Source organism: Bactrocera neohumeralis, chromosome 5, assembly GCF_024586455.1.
Source record: "Bactrocera neohumeralis isolate Rockhampton chromosome 5, APGP_CSIRO_Bneo_wtdbg2-racon-allhic-juicebox.fasta_v2, whole genome shotgun sequence".
NCBI lineage: Eukaryota > Metazoa > Arthropoda > Insecta > Diptera > Tephritidae > Bactrocera > Bactrocera neohumeralis.
The window spans coordinates 50118364-50141120 of record NC_065922.1 but is presented as its reverse complement, the minus strand read 5'-3'; the positions used below and the strand labels follow the sequence as shown (position 1 = coordinate 50141120).

Genomic DNA, 22757 nt, shown 5'->3' with positions numbered 1-22757 from the left:
GATCAGCAGTGAGGGCTTGTTGGTTAAGTATCACATTACGCATTTCAGTCACCAGGGCCACAACAAGCTGGGCAAGGTGCAGCTTGGTTGTTTTGCTTGAGCACTTTGACAGGCAGAACTGTCAGCTTGTCAGCTTAGAAGCTTGTGAAGCGTTGTTACTTCCTGTAGGAAGTCATTGGTTTTTAGAAAATATAACTTTTAACCGGAATTACAATATCTCCAAAGAAGGCCAGAAACAAAAAAGGCTACACAATCAAATTGAGCAATTATCATTCGAGCTATCCACACAGGGAAGTGATGAAGACCTACAAAGGATGTGGCACTAACAATTATTGTAAATCCCTAGTTTTAAAACTTGTAAAGATAAAAATTTCGATCAGCTTAGGCCAACGAAAACACTGCAACCACAGATAAATATTTATTTTCTCCGCCAAGATGCCTCAAAATGACTATTACTTAGAAAAATTTATCTTGGGCAAGCAAAAGCCCTGCAGCTGAAGATAAAATTCTATCCGCGCTCTTAGTTATCTATAAACCACTTAAACATAAAACGAACCCAACAGTTATCGTTTCTACTAATCCTCGCATCTAGTAAATAATTATAAAAAAAACCAAAGAATGAATGAAGAGCTCTATTTTTGACTCGACCAAACTCCTATCTAATTTTCAGTAATGATACGCCAATAAGCAAATCACATGCCATAACAGGCTGAATCATTATTGATCTTATCAATAAGTATTTTTTATAAAATTATGGTATATAGAGCGGCTCTATGTTTGTCGCTTCACTATAGTTTTTAATTTTTTCACTCTCTTTGTCCTAAAGGACTGTACCTAGTGGCTACAGACCAATTTTACAACGTCATTATTGTCGACTCTCTTTTCACTATTGTATAGTATATTTAATGTTAAAGGATCTGCAAATTTTTAATTTGATGAATTTAACCTCACTTTCTGTCACATAAGTTTGTTTTGTCCAAATTTTAGTAGTAAAGTTCGGATCGGAGAAAAATTATATCATATATCCGTTGTAAAGACCCTCCAAAAATAATATAGACTTTTTTGATAATATCAAATTTGCTCAGGTTTTAGATATACTAGTTCTGTTCAGACTAGGTAAAATTGTCAATGTTAAAACGAAGACTACAGCATCTTTGTACCTGTTAATGGTTATGGATTAGCAGTTCGTTTTCGTCGACGAATAAAAAAAATAGTATATATTTGTCATGTAAGTTTATCTCCGTGGATAAATATTGCTGGCAGGAGCATTGCTGCGGAGTGCGCTCTAAGGCTTAGAGTAGTAGAGCTTATCAAGGAAACCGAACAATTTACCCCTCTTTCAACTGCTGAGGGGCTACTCCCACATACCGACGATTGAGATTTGGACGAGAAGAAGACTGCAGGTCCTTTTGACGTTGAGTAAAACGAAATCTACTGAACTAATTGTCCTTAGCAGTGTTCATCTTGCCGCAATCGTATCGATTCTTAATGTGGACATTGTCCATTAAGGAGGTATTCTGGCTTAGAAGCCCGAATTTGACGCAATAAAAAAAAATCAAAAATTATTTTGACTATCCATTTTTATCCATGCTTTTTATTGATATTTTAAGAATACAAAACATAAATAATATAAGAAAAAAATTAAATTTAAAAAAATGCAGGTCGGCGAAGTAGAGACTGATGAAACAATGGTTTGTCCTGGTGTGCAGCATATAAATCCTTTCCGTGACCTAAAATGAAAATTTATGTGAAATCCGTGAAGATTAAAAGTGTAGTTATCGCACTACGAAATGTTTTGAAAAAAAACAATAATTTTTACAAAATGGTGGAGGTTTGAAAAAAATGTTTCGTATTTCCCCTGTGTTTTTGTGGTTCGGAATTAAAAAAAAAAAGTAATAAATTTTCGAAAGCTCTGCGTAGTGCGATACTATAATATAATGTATAAGAAAGCTCTGTGTAAAATTTCATGTGAATCGGTTGAGTAGAACTTGAGATATCATGCACACCGTTTCTAGAAAAGTAGTTATGAGAAAACGTTTAAAGTTTGAGAACGAGTCGCGCGCAGTCGGAGTCGGAGTCACAAAATCAGCTGTAACTCGGAAAATAATTTGAATTTCGAAAAATCCTCTTAGCGACAATTTCTTGAAGGGTTATACTATAAAAATATACAAAAAAAATCGATTTTTTTCGAATTTCTAAACCAGAATACCCCCTTAAGTATTCATGCGGTGAAGCTAAAAATCTTGTCCGACACAACTTGTCAAAGTTTGAAGGAAGGGAGTGAGGCGAGAACATCCAAGTACTTTCGTAGCAGAAGCCTACCGCTTTGTCGATTTGTAAAGGTCCTATTACATATCTATGTAGGTGTTTTAGGTAAAACAATGGTACAGCGATCTAGATTATTTAAGTGATATATATGTTATGATCGATCTCAAAACCTAACCTCTTTTGCTTTTTACCCCTTGAACATGGTATATTAAGTTTGTCACGAAGTTTGCACCCAGAAAGAAACGTCGGAGACATTATAAAATATATATGAAATGATCAGCGTGATGAGTTCAGTGGATTTAATCCTATTTGTCTGTCTGTCTGTATATAAGCGAAATAATCATTCAAATCTATAAAAAGCTGCTCATTTGTTGAAATCGCTGATATCAGACCACTTTAAAATACAATTGCCATACAAACTGAGCGATTAAAGTCAAGTTCGTGTATAGAAAACTTTTTTATTTGACAAAGAATCTTCACGAAATTTGAAATGACTGTTTATCCAAGGCAACGTTGTAATGACCGATCATTTTGATTCAGAATAGACCACTATAGCATATAGCTGCCATAAAAAATTAAATATGGAGCCTTTTTTTGCGAAAGGTATTATGGCTTTGGCGCTGCCATTTAGAAAACAAATCGCTTTCCAGTGCGAGGCGCGGTAGTTGTTCATTTCAAAGCCTAGCGTGTGATTAGAAATTATTGATAATAAGCACTTAGGACTATAAAATATTACTGAATTAAACTGATTGCCTTTTCCGTTTAATAATTATTTGGTTTTAGAAAGTATAATTTTTGAACATTTTCATATCTCTGTATTTCCGAAATTGAAGAGATACGCAATCAAATACAATAAGAAGCGAATTTAAGCGACTTCAATTTATAAATATCAAGCCTGCCTTCCCTAGAACTTTGAACAGATTTGCATACAAATTATTCACCGTTCTAATTTTCAGCTGATTTTTCACGTTTAAGCATAACAGTAAAATAAACATTGAATGATTTCCGCTACGACATATTAATATTATTTCAATACGGAATAACTGTAATTGAAAATATTCACCTGCGCCGACTGTGTAGTAAAGATAAGGTTTAAATCCCTAAGCAACAATGCAGCCACACCTCAAACTGAAGACACGCGCACACAACACAAAGCAGGCCATTATGCGGTTTTAGTAGCACGGCAGCGGTTTTGATTATGCCACTAATAGCTTACAAGTATAGTACAAGTAGCTGTGTAAGTTAGTGGCGCAGCTGCACGCTTTTTCCTCCTCCCTCACCCACCACTTCTGGTGTTGGCAAACCACTCGGCTAACTTCATTTCGTACGCTTAATTAGCATAATACAAGCATCATGACAGCAGTCGCTCAAGCGTTTGTCGATTGGGCTGCTTATCTGCTAATTCATGACCGAATGGAGGCTGCGGTTAAGATACCCTGCACACTTGCGCCCAAACTCATGGCATAGATAAGTAGTACTCAGCTGTACAACGACGGGTTTTAGGCAGATGATTGTTGCAACAAATGCGCCACCTTCTACGAAAGCGTGAAGGTATTTTAAGTATTACGTAGATGTGAAATTATATAACTTTAAGAGGTTGTATAGCACATAACTGAGTTGTAGGTAAACCTTAAGCTGTTTGAAATTACTACAATGTTACAATTTAGGCTTGAAATTTAAGGCACACTTTCTTATCTATGAAAATTTGTTGCAACAGTTTCATCAATGTTTATAGATTTTTTATGTTGCTCATTGTAAGTAAATGTTCTCAATACTTAGTGTGGATTACTATTATAGCTCTTATCAACATGACACCACTTCAGCGTGGAAATAAGGCGCACACTTTAACGATACGGTTACAATGTGTTCTTAAATGGAATACAATTAAGATTTTGCTGGCAAATTTATGACACTAAGAGGGCTTTGCAGTGGAATATAGTTACTGACAGTATTGTTGACAGCACTTTTGACAACATTTTTGGCGGTTAACAATGGAAACTCAATGCAAAACAGAAGAGAGCAGAGCAAACGAGAGAGGAAAGAGCACGTAGAGAGAACATTAATCAGAGTGATACACGGAAGGCTTTTACTTTTTTAAGTAATATTATATTTCAACCAGTTTATTAAAACTTAATATTCGAAAAATTACTTTTGAAAATGACAAATATAAAATAAGTAAGTAATAAAAAAACGACTCAACAACCGTTTCTCAGTTTTGTTCTCAAACGCAGAACGCATTGAAGTGCTGAAAAGAAAGGAAGTGATACTTAAATTATTGAAATAAATTATAGTTCCTTTTGAAAATGCATGAAATGTAAATATAAATGATCTGCTATATGCTAAATACTTCAAGTTCCTATAACAATCTGAAATACAAAATTTTAAGAATAAAAAGATTTTGTTTAAGAATTCACGCTTATCAATCTCTGACGTTTCCTTTTAGGTCTTACAAAATTAATGTACCCTATTCAGGGTATAATAATATGATATTGTATGTATTGTATTGAATAATTTTAAAGTTTTGCAGTTTCGCATATAACCGTTATATTTTTGGTGTACTATCTAGTATACTAGTAGTTTCTTTTAAAGTGAAATTATACATGGAAATAAAAGAAGGTTCAATAAATAATTAAAACATACATGTTAATACCTCTTTTATTTAAAATTACCCGTAGGAGCTCTAAAACGTATGTAAGTATTCAAATTTAAAATTACATAAGCCAAGTAAATACAATTCGTAAAAATTCTGTGAGCAAGATTTGTCTTTGTTTTAACTCAGTTTATGATTTTTTTTTCAATGGCAATTCCCACTCACAACATCTTAGCGTTTCTTAGAATAATTTCCTGCCTACCGACTTTAGGCTTTCTTAATCCTAATCCTTCAAAAAAAAGTAAGAAAAATCTTTTCAGTCAAAATCAAGGTTGTGTATATGTAAATCTGAATATTTACATATTAACGCGTTTATCAGCATCAAAAAATTTCACGAATTGAGCAGATTTTGCAATGCAGGAAAAAACGAGGTCAAATACAAATGTACATGTGTTATATATGACTAAATCACTGCCAATGACAGCACTGCCGACAATGTTGTCGGCGCGACAGGCCTCCGCCTAAGCGCGAAGACTTAATATCAACGCCGGAGAATGGGCAGACATACTTATATTCATATGTACATATGTATGTAGATTGAATCCACCTGACAGCAGAAGAAAAAAATCTCTATCTACACTAGCAAAAAATGTCTAGTGTATTTTGGCAACGCGGCTTTAATCCCCTACACTTTCAGCGTGACCTCCTACACTGGTGTATATTACACATGAATTTACATATAACCGCTCATATGTGTATGTATATGTATGCGCGGAATTATTGAATTTTTTTACATACCCACCCTAAATAGCTTGGGGTTCATCGAGGTGGGTGTTTAATTCATCGAAGCGTTAGAAATCGGCGGGGTTTCCAAGGTTCATCGAAGTGATGCGATTTCAATGCAACAAAGCATGAACTTTGTAAGGCAACAAAAGCAACAAAAAACTGAATGGAAAATATGCTGTCACATGCAGGAACGTTTTCATTCACGTTCGTTTTCAAATAAACTTTCGGTGCATAGAAATATTGTATAGTATGAAAGCTTTGATTATGTAAACGGTCCATACAGAAATACTGTCCTCGAAGTTTATTAAAGCATTTATTTTGCGTAACTTTATATACTGTATTAGGTAATGAAAATTGAATTTAAAGTGTAACAAGAAAAAACATTAACTTCAGTTGCACCGAAGCTAAATACCCTTCACAGGTGCATTTATGTTAGTAACTATGTGTTCAGTTTGTATGGAAGCTATATGCTAAAGTAATCCGTTCTGAAATTTTTTTTTGGATATTATATTGTTACCTTAAGAAGTAATCCATGCCAAATTTTTTGAAGATACCACGTCAAATGCGAAAGTTTTCCATACAAGCCCTTGATTCCGATCGTTCGGTTTGTATTGCAGCTATATGCTATAGTTAACCGATCTGAAAAATTTCTTCTGATATTACATTATTTCTATAAACAATAACTCATACCAAATTTCATGAAGACATATCGTCAAATGAGAAAGTTTTCCATACAAGAACTTGATTCCGATCGTTGAGTTTGTATGGCAGCTATATGTTATAGTGGTCCGATTCCAACAAATGAGCAGCTTCTTGAAGAGAAATGACGTTTGCATAATTTCAAAACGATATCATAAAAACTGAGGGACTAGTTCGTATATATATAGAAGAACCGACGGACGGACGGACGGACGGACATGATCCACTCAGTTCAACATACTGACCATTTATATACATATATACTTTATAGGGTCTCCGACGCTTCCTTCTGGGTGTTACAAACTTCGTGACAAACTTTGTTTCTTCTTTTGGCTGTTTGTTGCCAAGGCTGTTCGAGATACCAAGTGTAGCCAGGGTCCGTCTCCACTTGATCTGTCCGACAAGGTGGAGGTCTTCCTTTTCCTCTGTTTCCCACGGCGGGCACTGCGTCGAATACTTTCAGAGCTGGAGTGTTTTCGTCCATTCGGACAACATGACCCAGTCAGCGTAGCCGCTGTCTTTTAATTCGCCGAACTATGTCAATGTCGTCGTATATCTCATACAGCTCATCGTTCCATCGACTGCGATACTCGCAGTTGCCAATGCGCAAAAGACCTGCAAAACCTTCTCTCGAACACCACTAAGAACGACTCATCATACGATATCATTGTCCATTTGTCCGCTCCATTGAATAGGACAGGAATGATGAGGGACTTGTAGAGTTCGATCTTTGTTCATCGAGAGTGGACTTTACTTTTAAATTTCCTACTCAGTCCAAAGTAGCACCGTTTGAGAAAATGTGATTTTGCGTTGGATTTCAAGGCTGATATTGTTGTTGGAGTTGATGCTGGTTCCACGATAGATGGGGAGTGATGGGGTATAGTCATGCTTCTGGGTTACAGTCATAGGACTATTCCCAATTCCTTCTCCCGCCAACCCGTACTCTACTTGCAGCGTCTGTTTACCAGAGGTGCGGCTGCGAACGAGTGTCGGTCTTCAAACAAGTAGCTCACTATATGAATGTGTATTCAAGTTTATACTACTCGCCTAGCGGAGTTGAGTGTTGGGTTGGGGGCCCGCCACGTAGTATACGAAAAATATTTGTGGGCAGCTTGCCTTGACTTTTCAATGTGGCGACTTGTTATAATATAGGTATAGATAAATAGATAGATTGTGTAGTTGTATTAACTGTAGATCTTGAAATAGTTTGTTTTTTCGGTATCTTTAACTGCTTACCGATCTAAACAAAGTTAAATCGCTTAATTTCGGTAACGTAGAACCGGCCGTTGGAGATTTTGATTGATTGCACAACTCTAAAAAATTCTTGCTGCCTTGGATATTTTAGCAAAACTTGATTTTTCAAGTGTCTTAAGTACGAATTTTTTTATGAATGTATTGAATTTCTGATTTTTGTATATCTCATATTTTGACTTGTTGCTAATAAAATTAATTTTTCTAAGTTATAAGTAGAGTTCTGTGCACCTTTTTCGCGCGAAGCAAACATCACGTGATAACCACACTATGCTCTTCTACGAAATTATGCGAATGGTTTTAATAAAAATCAAACGTGAATTACTCCCAGTAATCGGTCTTTATACCTGTGGAAAAGAATGAAACATCTACGCCAAAGTTATCTTCTCAAAACGTACTCAGTGATTAATTAAGTGATGAAGTTAGGAATGATAAAGCAATATTTCAAAGCGGTCGACGAGGAAGGGATTGTTTTAACCAAATTTATAAAAAAAACTCCGAAGCATATTATGGAAAATTTGAAACGTGGAATTGGTAGTACCTAATGAAATATACAGATTTAATCCCGCATATGACTGTTCCGGAAATTTTATTTTGAAAAGTTTGGTATTAAAAATTCTAAGATAAATATGCTGACAAGCTTTCAGACTCTAGGAACAAATATAAATATCAAGTTAGACTATACCAACATTCATCTAGAAAATGTTTCGCATAGTTTTGGAAATTTTAGTGGAAATTTTAGTTAAGAAGAGAAAAAGCTATTCAACTAGGCTGATAGAAGGAAGGAGAAGAAAGGAAGCTTAAAGGAATCGTCCCATCAAAGCAGATTATTGCTGGTCCCTAAAATAAATTTTAAATCGCATAATTAAACAGGAAAATCTCATTAAAAGTAGTTTTATTGAAGCTGGGCATATGTTTTCGACATTTTCTTATCAGTTTACTTGAACGTATCCTTGCTTTTCAAAACTTAAGTGGCATATATTTTTTTGGTTCATATTTTCTGGTTTTTAATGTACAACAGAAATAAAGATAAAATCATATAGTATGAAAGCATCGATATTTTCAGGATTTATGAGTCCAACTATATCCAAAGTAGATGCTATGTCTAGGGCAAAAAAATCACTGTAGACATTTGTATTGATTTGTATTTGAATCATTTGTAATTTTTAGGAGAAAACTTCTCTCAATAAAATTATAACTAAGAAGCCGATTATAACCTTTTGACGTTTTCTGTTCATTATTCGTTATTACTTTATTAATTCTTCGTCCTTTAAATTACGCCTATCAAATCCTATCAAACTTTAATAAATTTAACTCCTCATATAAAAATTCTTTACAGGAGTATTTTTGCGGGCTTTTTGTACATATTTGAAGGGGATCATGAAAAACTTATTATTTTAAAAGAAAAGTTAACCATACCAATTTTACAAAAAGAAAGATATCGCAGCTTTTCAGACATCATAAAATCAAGCTGCAGCCTCAATTGATCCAATTTTATTAAATTTTTTGACACATCTCATTTTCACATTGAGTATAATTTCTAGTTTGGAACATTTCTTAAAAATGGCAAGTATCCATATTGTTGAAGGTGTCGACGAAAGTCGTAAGAGACATACTGAGAATCAAATTTTTGCTACAGACAATGTAAGCATCAATATTCACCATTTGCAATCCAAAAGTCGAACAATTTTCCAAAATTGCATAAAAATAAATATTGCTATTAAATATGCAGTAGCAAAAAGTGTACGAAACCTCAGCTTTTCACAGAAATTCACCGATTTTCATTGTCTCGTTGCGCACGAAAAACACGGCCCAAAAGCAAACAATGGCTCAGACAGCAATAAAGAAAACGACAGATCAAAGGCACGTAATCGGGATGCAATAGTATTAAAATTGCATGCGCAGGATGTCAGCAATGACAACAATTGCTGTTGTAAAATACATAAACTGCAACAGCAACAACAACACAACAGCTGCTTAAGCAGCAGCAACAGCAACAGCAACAACAACGGCAACAGCCGCACTGACAGTCGTAACAATCCAAAGGTGCATGTTGCCAATCACAACAGCACGAACCGAACTGCAACAAAGATAGCGCCGTCGAGCAAAACAAACATGAAGACAATAAAGCGACATCAACAACAACAAAAATGGCGCAACGACCAGTTAAAACTGTAACGTTGACAATGGCGCGCACGCAATACACAATAAGCCACTTTAAACCGAAAGTTAAGCAGCGGCTGGCTCAGCCCGGCTCAGCTCAGTCACAGCCAAGGCTGGGCGTTTGCAAGCCAGCCCCACTGTGTGTGCGGTTGACGTCTTCACCGAACGGCAACAAAAACGAACAAACGATTACAACGCCCGCACCAACGAGTCTTCAAACGAGAATTAGAAGCAGTTGGAGAAGCAACAGAGGTGCCACGGCTAGCGAGTTTTAGGTTTGTTCGAGCGGAGAAATAAAAATGCCAATGATGTTGTTTCTATGACATTATATTTTATTCTCTGATGTTTCAAGTTATGTTCTGCTTATATAACTACTAAAGTGATTACAATTTTCTTAATCTATTTCTTTGTTTTGTTTATTTTCTTATGAAATACAATATTTGTAAAATGTAATCTTATTTTCTATTGAATGCAAACAAACATGACTGTGGGGTTTACCCGATAATGTTTGGGTTCTCATTATAGTCAAACATAAGGACCAAAACATGTTTGTATACATTTGCATTATGTTCTTTATCTCTACTTGTTATCTTATATTTTTTGTAATGTTTACTTGTTTTTCTTTAATCTTTTATTTTGTTGGATGATAGTGTACACAGGTAACTAGCGCAGAGCAAACGCAACGCCAAGCCAAGCCAAGGGGGATTGAGTGTCAAACGCAAAGAGGCTGTGTTGAGTGGGAGTGAGAGCTTTCAAGTGCGCATTCGGGTGGTGCTAAATGAAGGCCACAACAGCTTGCGTGCTGTGAAATTTATCATGAGGCACGTCGCCTGCCGCAACACTTTAGCACAGTGCACGAAGAAAAGAGTGGAAAAGAGTAGAGCAAACTCGAACAGTAGCCACAAAAATCGCTGGAAAATGGTGTAAGAAAAAATTAAGTTTTAGCCAAGCAGCTCAGGCGCAAGGGCGTTGAGGTGTGAACGCACGAAGTAAAAACAAACGGAAGAAACCAATAAGTGGCACAATGTGAACGACGTTGCACTATCGAACACCTCACGAGATTTGCTTGTGAGGCGCCTAGTGGCAGCAAGGGACAGAGATTGCGGCGAAATTGAGATGAAGCACGAAAAGCGCTTTATCACCAATTTCTCCGCACAATGTGCAATGGGCGAAATGAAAAGAAAATACGTAAAGATTGCAACTACTAAATGTGCATTTGCATTAACTGCGCATAAAATAAAATTCAGATTATTTTTAAACAAATTTCTATGGAACAAGTTGTAAAAGGTTACTCTTTAGCATATTATGTTACCCAGAAAGCGATTACATAAATAAGTTCAGGATTCGCAACCACTTTCATCACGTTTAAACGGATTCAATCGATCATAGGATAGTAAGAGTTTTCCACAAAACACAGTACTAATTTTAAGGCGAGTTAAAATTTATAGGAGCTTCCTTTTAATGACTGTCGTTTTAGCTGTAGAATTCTGCTGAGTTGATTGTCTTTGGCCGGATAAAAAATCCGAGTCCGTCCCGGTTACATAGACCCGACCGTCGTGGGAACGGTTTGCTTACCAGATCTTAAGAAACAGTGAGTATCAGTGATATTGTAGCGCCAAAGCATTCCCCATGAAATTTTCAGGCTGGCGAATAAACAGTTCTTGATCGCATATATACATTAATCCGGATGCTTACCGATTATGCTAAACCGACTGTAGTGAGAAAAGCGAGCTCAACTAATCTGACAACTGAGAGCTTTGAGATGCCGTCGTCTCTTAATGTTTATAGCATGACCGATAAAACTTCAAGTTAATTGGAAAAAGAGGTACAATCTTAGGTAAATATTCATGTCAATGAAATAGTACAGTTTTTTAAATTATTAGTATTCAGTTTCGATAACTTGCAACTCCATGAAATTTGTCCGAAGCCAATGATGCAATCTCCAAGAAAATTGTTCAGATCGGATAACTATATATACATAGGTTTCCTCGGGTGAAAAAACCCTATTTTCAACAATTTTTTTCTTATATAAAGAAATATTTTCGATGACCCCTCGGAAAAAAATGGCCCCCGTTGGCCTGATAATTCCTTCCAAGATCATCTAAAGTGAAAACATATGTATTTTAGTTGAAACCTTAACTTAGAACTTGGGCGAAGGAAAAAAACTGAAAATTGGAGTTTTTGCAGAGAGTTCCATAAAAAAATTCAAATTTCGCGTCATTTTTTTTTTCAAATAGTTGTAATTGAAAAAACAAATCCTTCGTCCAAGTCTTTGAGAATTGTATCTCAAAAACCTGTGTAAAATTTCATGAAGAACTGTTGAGTAGTTCTTGAGAAATCTTGTCAACCGACTTCAAAGACACAGTTTCGAGAAAAACGCGTTTAAAGACGGCGCACTTAGCCGGTGCACTTAACCACGAGCTCACAAGTTCTTAAGGCTGTATCTCCGAAACTATTACTTGGATCAACTTGAAAATTTAGGAAAATATTCTAGAACTGTTCTAGAATATAATAAGAATAAAAAAGTCGATTCTTTAAACTCATAAACTCATGTAACGAGGGCAAGACGAAATATCTCCTGTCATCAAACAAACAGTCGTCGCACTCGCGACTTGGCTCTCACGTCACTGTTGACAGTCATAACTTTGAAGTCGTAGATAATTTCGTCTATTTGGAACCAGCGTAAACACCACCAACAACGTCAGCCTAGAAATCCAACGCAGGATTGCTCTTGCCAACAGGTGCTACTTCGGACTGAGTAGGCAATTGAAAAAAAATCCTCTCTCTACGAACAAAAACCAAACTCCATAAGGCACTCATTATTCTCGTCCTGCTCTATGGTGCAGAGGGATGGACGATGACAACATCTGATGAGTCGGCGTTAAGAGTTTTCGAGAGAAAGGTTCTGCGATTATGATCCTTTGCGCATTTGCTACGGCGAATATCTCATTTGATGGAATAATGAGCTGTATGAGACATACGACGGCATTGGCATAATTCCCCGAATTAAAACAACAACACTGCAGCTCTGAAAGTATTCGACGCAGTACCCACCGGATGAAGCAGAGGAAGAGGATGCCCTCCACTTCGTTGGAAAGACCAGGTGGAGAAGGACCTGACTTCGCTTGGAATCTCCAATCGGCGCCACATTGAGAAAAGAGAAAACGACTGCCGCGCTGTTGTTAATTCGGTTATAACCGCGTAAGCGCTGTCTACGCCAGAAAAGAAGAACACCTATATAACCACGTAACAATTTGTATGGAAAACTTCTTCATTTCTAAAATTTTGCATGGATTATTATATATATATTTATATATGCTATCAAATATAGGTTTATATATATAAAGTACAGATATTAAATATAGATGTGTATAGTTTAAATAAATTATATTATATTTCCTGCCTTAATAACAGTGAAGTTTTGTCCTATAAGGTTTCATTAGTATTATAATAGAAATTAAGTACATATAATCTCAGCTATTCGAGGTTTGAGGACGGTGCAAATTAGTCAGCCAATGATACATCGTCTATCCGGCCAATTAAAAACAACACTTTACCCTAGAAGCCCCAGGATACGCCTGTTATAGTAAAATATGATCCAAGACCCTGTAAGTTGATGAACCGACCTTTGGAATGTTCGAGAGAGGACATTTTTTACAAATGTATACATATCGAGCGTTAAACATGTCTCATATCACAGGTCCAGTTTGGAAAATATTTAACTGCTGCCGGCATGACCGCGTTGGAAACTGTTAGGGTTTTTAGGTATTTTTTAGACTACAAGTATAATGTAAACACTGTTAGACAGTGTTTAGACAGTCTTTTAGAGCAGAAAATTAGATAGAAATAAGAACACAGAAGAACTCGGGCTAAGTCTAAACCATATAAATAGAAAACGTCGAGAAAAGAAATATTTTTGAAGGCCCATGATCATTTTTTATGCAATTAAAAAGGTAATTTACGGGTTAGTTATTACTAATTAAAAATTAAGCAAAATAAACTGTCTTCAATAAAAAGACTGACTTGGAATAGAAATTTGCAGTACACGCTATGTTCCGTGCAGGAAACATGCTAACAAGCTCCTTCATCTTCCAAAGCCATGTCAGCAACTGAGGAGCACAATCGAAGCAATGCAGCACTGGCACAGACATACAACTTCATGACTGATATTTGGAATGCAATTTCACTACTTGTAAAAATTTCCACACTCGCAACGACCAACTTGATAATTATTCTCTGTTTGCCTTTGCTGTATGAGCGGAATACGAGCACAAGCGCATAATTAAAGAGAAAAACAAAACAAACGAATATAGCAACACTATAAGAATTATATACAGATACATGTTTGTATATACATATGTATGCGGTGTGTGTTTTAATTGTATACACGAAGGTAAGCTCATTTGTAGGAATCTCTGCACTACACTTGCGAATGTGCCTTATCTCTTTGTGGGAAAACCTCGCCGCTTGAAATCTTCACCTTCATCGTCTCTTCCTCACCGCTTCGCACGCGTTTTCCAACTGAGCAGTAGTGTTCCGTTTTTTCGTGGTATAAATTTGTCATTCTCCTTGCTGCCGTCGTTCTTTCACGCCTTTACTAGTGCCTTTCTTTGCAACACCACCGATCTGTGGCAGCAGTGAAAAACCATTTGCTTATTGCATTTGCAACGTCTGCTTTAATTTCGACACTCCCTTAGCGTTTTTTGCCTTCTTCTTCTTCACCTGTGCTTTGCTGCGGCTTTTGCAACTCGTCAATCAGCTTTGGTACGTGCGTTTGCATCCGATTTGCAACAAAATGCGCTCCCTCAAATTGCCACCTACAATAAAAAGTCAAAAGTAGCTCGCCATATAACAACAAGAACAGCAGCTGCTTCAGCAGTTTCACTTTCATTTGGGCGCGATAAGTCTTCGACGTCTCTTCGCAAGGTGCCTATACATATGTAGACATAAAAGCATATATGTCAGTATGTATGTGTGCGCAAAGTGCAGGCTGCGGCTTTTGACTGCAGCTCATCTGCTCACTGTCGCAGCGCATAAAAATCGAAAGTTTCTCTCGCATGTTTTTGCCCTTTGCACCTTTTGTTGCAGCTTTCATTGCAACGGCGGGCGTGATTTTAACTTCTTTCGACACTGTGTCCTTCCAGCAACTTTTCCGGATCTTCATTACTTATATAATTTTTTCATACGCACATACACATATACTATATATACATATATTCTATATATAAATTTTGTTTGTTTGGCCTCCGCTCACAAATTGTAGTTTAAGTTTTTGTTGCAACTCATTTCAGAGTGAACGAGATTGCAACATCCGCAAATTGCACATAAGAACTTAGACATGTGTGCTATATATACATATATATTACTGACACAGAAGACGACAAAGGATAGATAATAAGTGTTATAAATATAGGGTGTTTTTTTGGATATATGCGTTTTATGCATATAATTTAATGTTATGGCCAAAAAAAGCTACATTAGCTTTACTATAAAGTTAAGGGTTTGCCGTTATGTTGGTTGCATGGCATGAAAGGCTGTCCACATCAACATGGCCGGCTTCATTTCTGTATATGGACCAATGATTCCCTCAGCAAATAGAACACGCCAAACAATGACTCCTTGAGGATTTTACGGCATCTGAACCGTGGCTTGTGGATTATTATCATTTTGTTTAATATTGAGTGTACAAAATTAAGTAAATTTTAATTAGTTCCAGATTGGGTGTTGCACCCCACGTTTATTAATACGAGGACTGATCACTTTACAGCAAATCAGCCCTCACTTTATACAAAGCTTTTGGATGTACTTTACGATTAAATAATTTTTATAACAATTGTCTTACGAAATATATATTGCTTGATTCACTAAAAAGAGGTGTTGATGATTGCACGTGGAATGATGTGGCCCGATTGATGTAATTCGCACGAAAAAAGAACAACTTATTTCCGTTTATAGCGTGGCTAGAGTGCTGCAACTGTATAACAGTGTGAGCAGAGTGTGGGCAATGCGTTGGCAATTTTATAACCGTGTGACTAGAGTGTGGGCAATGCATTGGCAATCCGTAACACATTTCAAACGCGACAAATTTATTTATTAACGTACCCATTCAACTAAAAATTAACTTCATCATAGTAAAGTTCCATTATTTACGAACGTTGCTCCCTAAGTAAGTAGGTTCATTACGAAATGGCAAACTGTACAGAGTTTAAATCGCATATAAATCAAGTAACAGCTGTTAAAAATACCAACTCGGAAAAAGTATTGCCTCATTGAAAACTTCACCTCTAAAAAACACCCTGTATGTAGGTGTAAAATATTACATGATAATGATAAGGTATTAAGGGAAGTTGTGCGATTCCTTAAGTTCAGAACCCGGTTAATATCTAATAAATAGTTTTCGTTTCTTGTTAGAATCTGTGACATATTTCACATCACGTCGCATTAAGTCACATCATACCATATCACATCGCGTCACCTCCCAATGTACAACGTCACATCACATCATATCAAAACAAATCAAGTCAACATTGTTAATATCTTGTTTCTCTTTAATACAAGAAACATTTATTCCATGACGTCACGTCATTTTGCATCACATTACATCATATAAGAACACATCAAATTCACACCATGTCATATGACGTTTTTTTAAATAAAAGGTGATCCATTTCGAGGTTCCCTACTTTTATTAAGAAAACTGCAAAAACCTCAAATTCGTTGGGGAATGTTTATTATCAATCGAAAGAACATTCTTTGGCATTTATTTTCTGAAAATTATTTCTTTAAAATTTTAGCGTCTCAGATAGTCCATCCGTTTCTACTTTTAGTGACAAATGACGAATGACACGCGTGATATTTTGCTCCAAGATCTGAATCGAAGCGATATTGTCCGCATAGACTTCAGATCTCAGATCAGATGATATCTGCTCACCGAAGAGTTCTCTCAATAAATCCTTTGATTGATGCGATGTGTGGGAAATGGCGATGTCTTGTTGAAACCAAATGTCACCATAATCACGAGTTTCAATTTCAGGCAGCAAATAGACGTTTATCATGGTGCAATACGATGATTCCACCGGTCCACAAACCATATAAAACCGTTGCATTTTATGGATGAAATGACAACTTTTGAATTTTTTCAGGTTGCTCTTTGTCTTAAATGCGGCAATATTGCTTACTTACATACCCATTGAAGCAGAATCGCTGAACAAAATTGAGCTCGAAAACGTGGGATCTTCTTGGAACTTTTCAAGAGCACATAGAAGCGATGTCTCGGTTTCAGTTCTTACACAGGCTATATTTTTCATGCTTTCAATTTAAGATCTCGACATAAAATGCGCCAAGTCGTTCCATATGTCAGTTCGGGCTGCTGCGAAAGGCGCCGAATCTACTCTCACGGTATTCGTACTCTCTCAGCTACGGCTGCTATATTTTTTTCACTGCGTGGTCTATTCGGTCGAATATTATTAAATAATGAACGCTGGGTCTCAAAATGGATGATGGTGTTGTTGGTGAGTACTCTCAATATGCCGATTATGTTGACCATAAGTTAAGCGAAGCTCGCGAAACACGTGAATTGTTTTGTAATATAGTTTTACGATTTGTAAACGTTGTTCAGGCCAAAGAATCCTGAACAAAAACAACATGAGAGCTTGACTACCAGTCACGTAGAACAAAAAACGGCTATTGAAAAACCCGTTGCCATTCTACCGATTCATATTCTAGCATACTTATCTAGCTGTTTGCAGTTACCTGCGATTAAGCCCGTTACAAGTCTTATAGGAAGCTCTCGCCGCCAGAGACAGTGACGCCAGACACTCTCCGAGCAACCCTCGCGTAAGGTCACATTACCATCAGTGTTTTTTAAGCTTTTAATTCCACTTCGAAATATCCGTAACGGAACGTAATCGTAAGATTTGGATAGTTTATACGGATAATAATTAATTAATACCTTAGCTTGTTCCGTAAATCTTTATTATAATAGATACTTAAGTCGCATGAAGTTATTTTGCCTTAGATTAATATTTTCACCTTTATTTCGAATTTGTTTCCTAGCTTGAGTTAATCTAAGAGAAGCTGATGAGTACACGGAAGTCCCACATTTAAATTTGGTTAAAATTTGTAAATTAGTTCACGTACTATGTAGAGTGGTGGAGCAAATGTCTAACACAAGGTGTCCGATTAACCTTATGTTTCGGGCGATATTTTCCTTCCTTTGAACGTAGTATAGGTAGGAGAAATATTATATTTGAATATACCTAATTTAACATTTTTATTTAACAGCAGATTCCATCTGGAACGGAACTTGAAACCACGATTGATTACAGACTGAATTCACATACAGAAAAATATGTAAATAATTTTGATACTTATTTGTAACAGAGAGTAAAATTTAAAGGCGTTTATCTATGGTTTGTCGATTTACCGAAAATATTCACCATTTGCCACAATTTCTCAAGTGTGTCCCATTATGACTCGTCAGAGCAATATGCATTCCAAGTAATGAACTCAGTTCGCAAGTTTATGCTGCTAAGTGCATAATAATGCAACATCCGCAAATTATTCAAATGACTAGCGATAAATGCCAAATTTGTCGAAAATAAAATCATTCGTGATTTCCTGTGAAATAGATGTGTGAATCATAACATAGGCTGCCTATACATATGTATGTATTAGGGCGGGTCGATTTAAAAATCGCCCATTGCTCTCTGAAAATCGTATTCTAGGGATCAAAATAAGATACTTTGGCGAAGGAACCATACCTCTAAAACGAATTTTGATGTCCCCCAATTTGGGTCGAACCTTTGGGTGAGCAAACTGCACGAAATTTAAGTGCTGCAAAGTCCAAATGTATGACCGACCCCACTAACTTTGGACCCCATCCGCCCACCAAACATACCCCCTGGAACTCCCCTGGGGTTAAACAATCATTTCAAATAATCCCCATTTTTGGTGAAATGAAAAAAAGCTAAATTGCTATGCATTTTCTTTATTTTTATTTATTTATTTATAATAATATATATTTTTTCTCTTAAGAATTTTATTTATTCAGAACATATGTATGTAAATGAAAAAAATTAAATGATCTTAAACTAACAATGAATCAATTCTAAATTGATTAGTTACGTAGGACTGGAACATGAAAAATACAAAACAACCAAATTAAATGGTTTTTCAACGATAAAAAATATATCACTGGATGAATGGAATATTTATGACGGTGAGCCAACAAAACTGGCCCACACGGTGGATTATACGACGATTCGAATCGCTGTTAAAAAGACCATTGCATTGGTTTGTTTGCCTTCTACACTTCAACGAACTTCCGTTTCGGCATTTGGTTGAAGCTTTGGATAAATCAACCAGCACTGGACCAAGATCGGCAACCGGAAAACTGAGCCGACAAATCGAAACTTGTGAAACTCTTCCGGTATGTTATTGCTATCACTCATTTATTATAATTATGAACCATTTTTAATTATCTTATTATTATATATTTTTAGGTGGTGGACGGCTTCCAGAAAATTGAGTTGCAAAATATGCCCCCTGCTCCAGAAAAAAAAAATTTTCCACCGATTCCAGAAGTACTTCAGAAATGGCCCATGCAATTTCTAGCGGCGTGGTTCCGGTGGATCTGGCTAACATCAAACCAGGGAAAATTGTACATTCTCGGTGACTCACCAAGGCCGCTGGATTATTGCGATTATATGTGACAACAGAAAATCCAGATGCAAATTTAAGAATTCTGGTTGAATTTATAATTAAATGTTATGTGCCAATGTACTTCAATAACAAGTATTACAGCTCTGTCGTGTACGGCAGTGCATTCTTTTTCAAGTTCATTGGTTGGTCACGATTTCTAGAACCTCGTTTACGCAAAATTGTCAATCAAGTAATTAAAGATAATTCATATTATGCGCATTCGGAAAATATCTTGTTATCAATGTTGTTTGATGATAGGGAAGAAAAGCGCGACTGTGCCATCAAGAAAATTCTACGCTATCGAACCGATGTTGACGACCCAATGGAACTTAGAGTTTATAAAAAACCAGATATAAACTTTAATTGCACAAGTTATACGGAAATGATCAATTTCAATGATATAAATATCGTATTTGAACCACCATTCACGCGAAGAGTTCCGTACGATACATTGAAAGAATATTTAAATCAAGATGATCCACCGTTTAATGATCCAAAAATTCCATCACACATACAAGGAACGGAACGACATGTTCAATTGCTAGCTAGCGTTTCCAAACGGGTTATACCGGAAAATGTAGAGGCTGTTATGGCGACGACATTAGAGAGCCGTGCGAAATTGCCCAGACATGAAAGAAAAAAGAAACCAAACAATAATTTTTTGAAATTTCTTTTCTATAACTCACTTAAATTAATTTTTTTCATTTACATATGTTCTGACTAAATAAATTTCTTAAAAAAAATAGATATTATTATAAATAAATAAATAAAAATAAAAAAAAAACCAATTTGCTGATTTTTTCTGTAAATCCAAAAATGGTGATTTTTTGAAATGATTGTATGGGGAACCCCCAGGGAGTTCAGGGTGTGCCACTGGCATGGGTGGAATCCAAAGTTAGTGGGGTCGGACTTTAACATTGCAGCACTCTAAATGGGTCAAAAAGTGGGATTTTTCAAAATTTGGCAAAGGTTCAAATTGGAGGACATCAAATTCGTTTTCATGGTTCCTTCAAAGTATCTTAATCCGAATGAATATGATTTTCAAAGCAATGGGCTATTTTTGCTTCCCCACAAATCGACCCTAAATATGGTGACCTAGTATGTATATGTGTTAAATTTGAAAACCTCTAACTCATGGTAAACTGAACTGCACGAAATATAAAAGCGCTACAAGCAACACTCATAAGAGCCCAACATCAGACGAAACATAAGGAAATTAATAAAACAACGAAATAGCTGGCCGCTGAAATAAAAAGTGCTCCTCTTTCCATGAATTTCTGATAGTAACAAAAACAGCAAAATTAAAACAAACATAAATAATAAAGTTTTACACAAATCAATGATAAACCCAAAACCAAAACTAAGAGGATGAATAATTTTATTTCAAATACATCATTCATTTTAGAGGAAGTAGAAGTATGAATGTATGTAGTAGTAGTATGTAGAAGTTCATGCAAGTGAGGAAAATTCTTCTGATTGCCATTCACTGGGCAGTGGCCAGAAACGATTCTTTTACATATGGCTCTACGCTTCCGGTCTTAGACCAAGTATTCTCTGAGTAGTCAAAGAACATCTGTTTGAAGGCGAGCCAAATTGAGAAGGCCAACCATCCCTCCCAAGGGTTGTGCACTTGGTTTGGAACCGCCACATAAAAAACGCCCCCAAACACATTAAGAATCACGATTTAAGGACATGCACCTGGAATGTCCGATCCCTTAATTGGGAAGGTGCCGCTGCCCAGCTGGTTGATGTCTTCGTTAAAATAAAAGCTGACATTACCGTCGTCCAAGAAGAACTATGGATGGAACAAGGACTAAGACGAGTAGGTCCAGTGGCCACATAAAGGAGCGGTGTGGGATTGGTGCTGGGAGAGAGACTCCGTCGCCTAGTCCTGTCGTTCACCCGTTGAATGAACGTCTAGCTAAAATCCGCATCAAAACAAAGTTTTTCAACATTTCGCTGATTTGCGAAACGTCCCGACGGAAAAGAAGGACGATGTGACCAAATATGTCTTCAGGATGGAACGAAAACGATGAAGCGACTTTATCTTTGGGAAAAGAAGGCATCTTTAGCGGTCGGTTCAGTCACAAATTCTACGAAAATACGAAAGTTTCAAGACCGGAGCATACTCTTGTAGAACCCTAAGAGGTGATCTAGTGACTGATGCCCAGAGCATACTAAAATTATGGACTTTTCCAGCCCGCTGAATGGCAGTGAAAGCATAATCGATGACGATGGAGCAGGCATTCCATTGCCCGACCATGAGAAGGTTCGAATAGCAATTACCCATCTGAAAAACAACAAAGCGATGGAGGCCGATGGATTGCCGGCCGAACTACTCAAATATAGCGGCCTAAGATAAGAAGCCAACATCAGCTGAATATGGTCTTTACTGGCGTAGACACCGCTTACGCGCTTATAACCGAGTTAACAATTAATATTCACCATGCGCCAAATTTTGGAAAAGATCCGTAAAAAGAGAATTAATTATTAAGAGAACTAAATAGAGAAAGTACCATCTTCCAAAAGAGTGTACAGCTGCAGGCGTACGCTGCTGACATTGAAATCATTAACCTCAATAACCACACCGTTATTTCTGCCTTTTCCAGAATGAATAAGCGATGCAAATGAGTCTGGAAGTGAACGAAGACAAGACGAAATATCTTCTGTCTTCAAACAAAGAGTCATCACACTCGCGACTAGGCTCCCATGTCACTGTTGACAGTCAAAACTTCGAAGTCGTAGATAGTTTCATCTATCTTGGAACCAGTATTAACAGTAACAACAATGTCAGCCACGAAATTCAACGCAGAATAAAGATTGCCAACAGGTGTTATTTCGGACTGAGTAGGCAATTAAGAAATAAAGTGCTCTTTTCGAACAAAAACCAAACTCAATAAGTCACTCATTATTCCCGCCCTGCTATATGGTTCAGAGGCATGGACGATGAAAACATCTGATGAGTCGACGTAACGAGGTCTCATCAGAAAGGTTCTGCGGAAGATTTGTGGTCATTTATTCATGCTTTATGAGATATATGACGATATTGACGTAGTTCAACGAATTAAAAGACAGCGGCCACGCTGACTAGGTCATGTCGTCCGAATGAACGAAAACCCCACAGCTCTGAAAGTATTTGACGCAGCACCCGGCGGGGGAAGCTGAGGAAAAGAAAGACGTCCACTCCGTTAGAAAGATCTGGAGAAAGACCTGACTTCTAGTAGCGAAAAGAAGAAACAACTGGCGCGCTGTTGCTAACTCGGCTATAACCGCGTATGCGGTTTCTACGCTAGTAAAG

General features: G+C 36.7%; 1 long non-coding RNA gene across 1 annotated transcript in view; it reads right to left on the bottom strand.

Annotated features, from left to right (window-relative positions):
- Positions 1 to 22757, bottom strand: part of LOC126759605 (uncharacterized) — a 140320-nt gene that overhangs the window by 71973 nt on the left and 45590 nt on the right. Inside the window, exon 2 of the long non-coding RNA XR_007667030.1 lies at positions 4472 to 4513. This is a non-coding gene — a long non-coding RNA (uncharacterized LOC126759605). The remainder of the gene's footprint in view (positions 1 to 4471; positions 4514 to 22757) is intronic.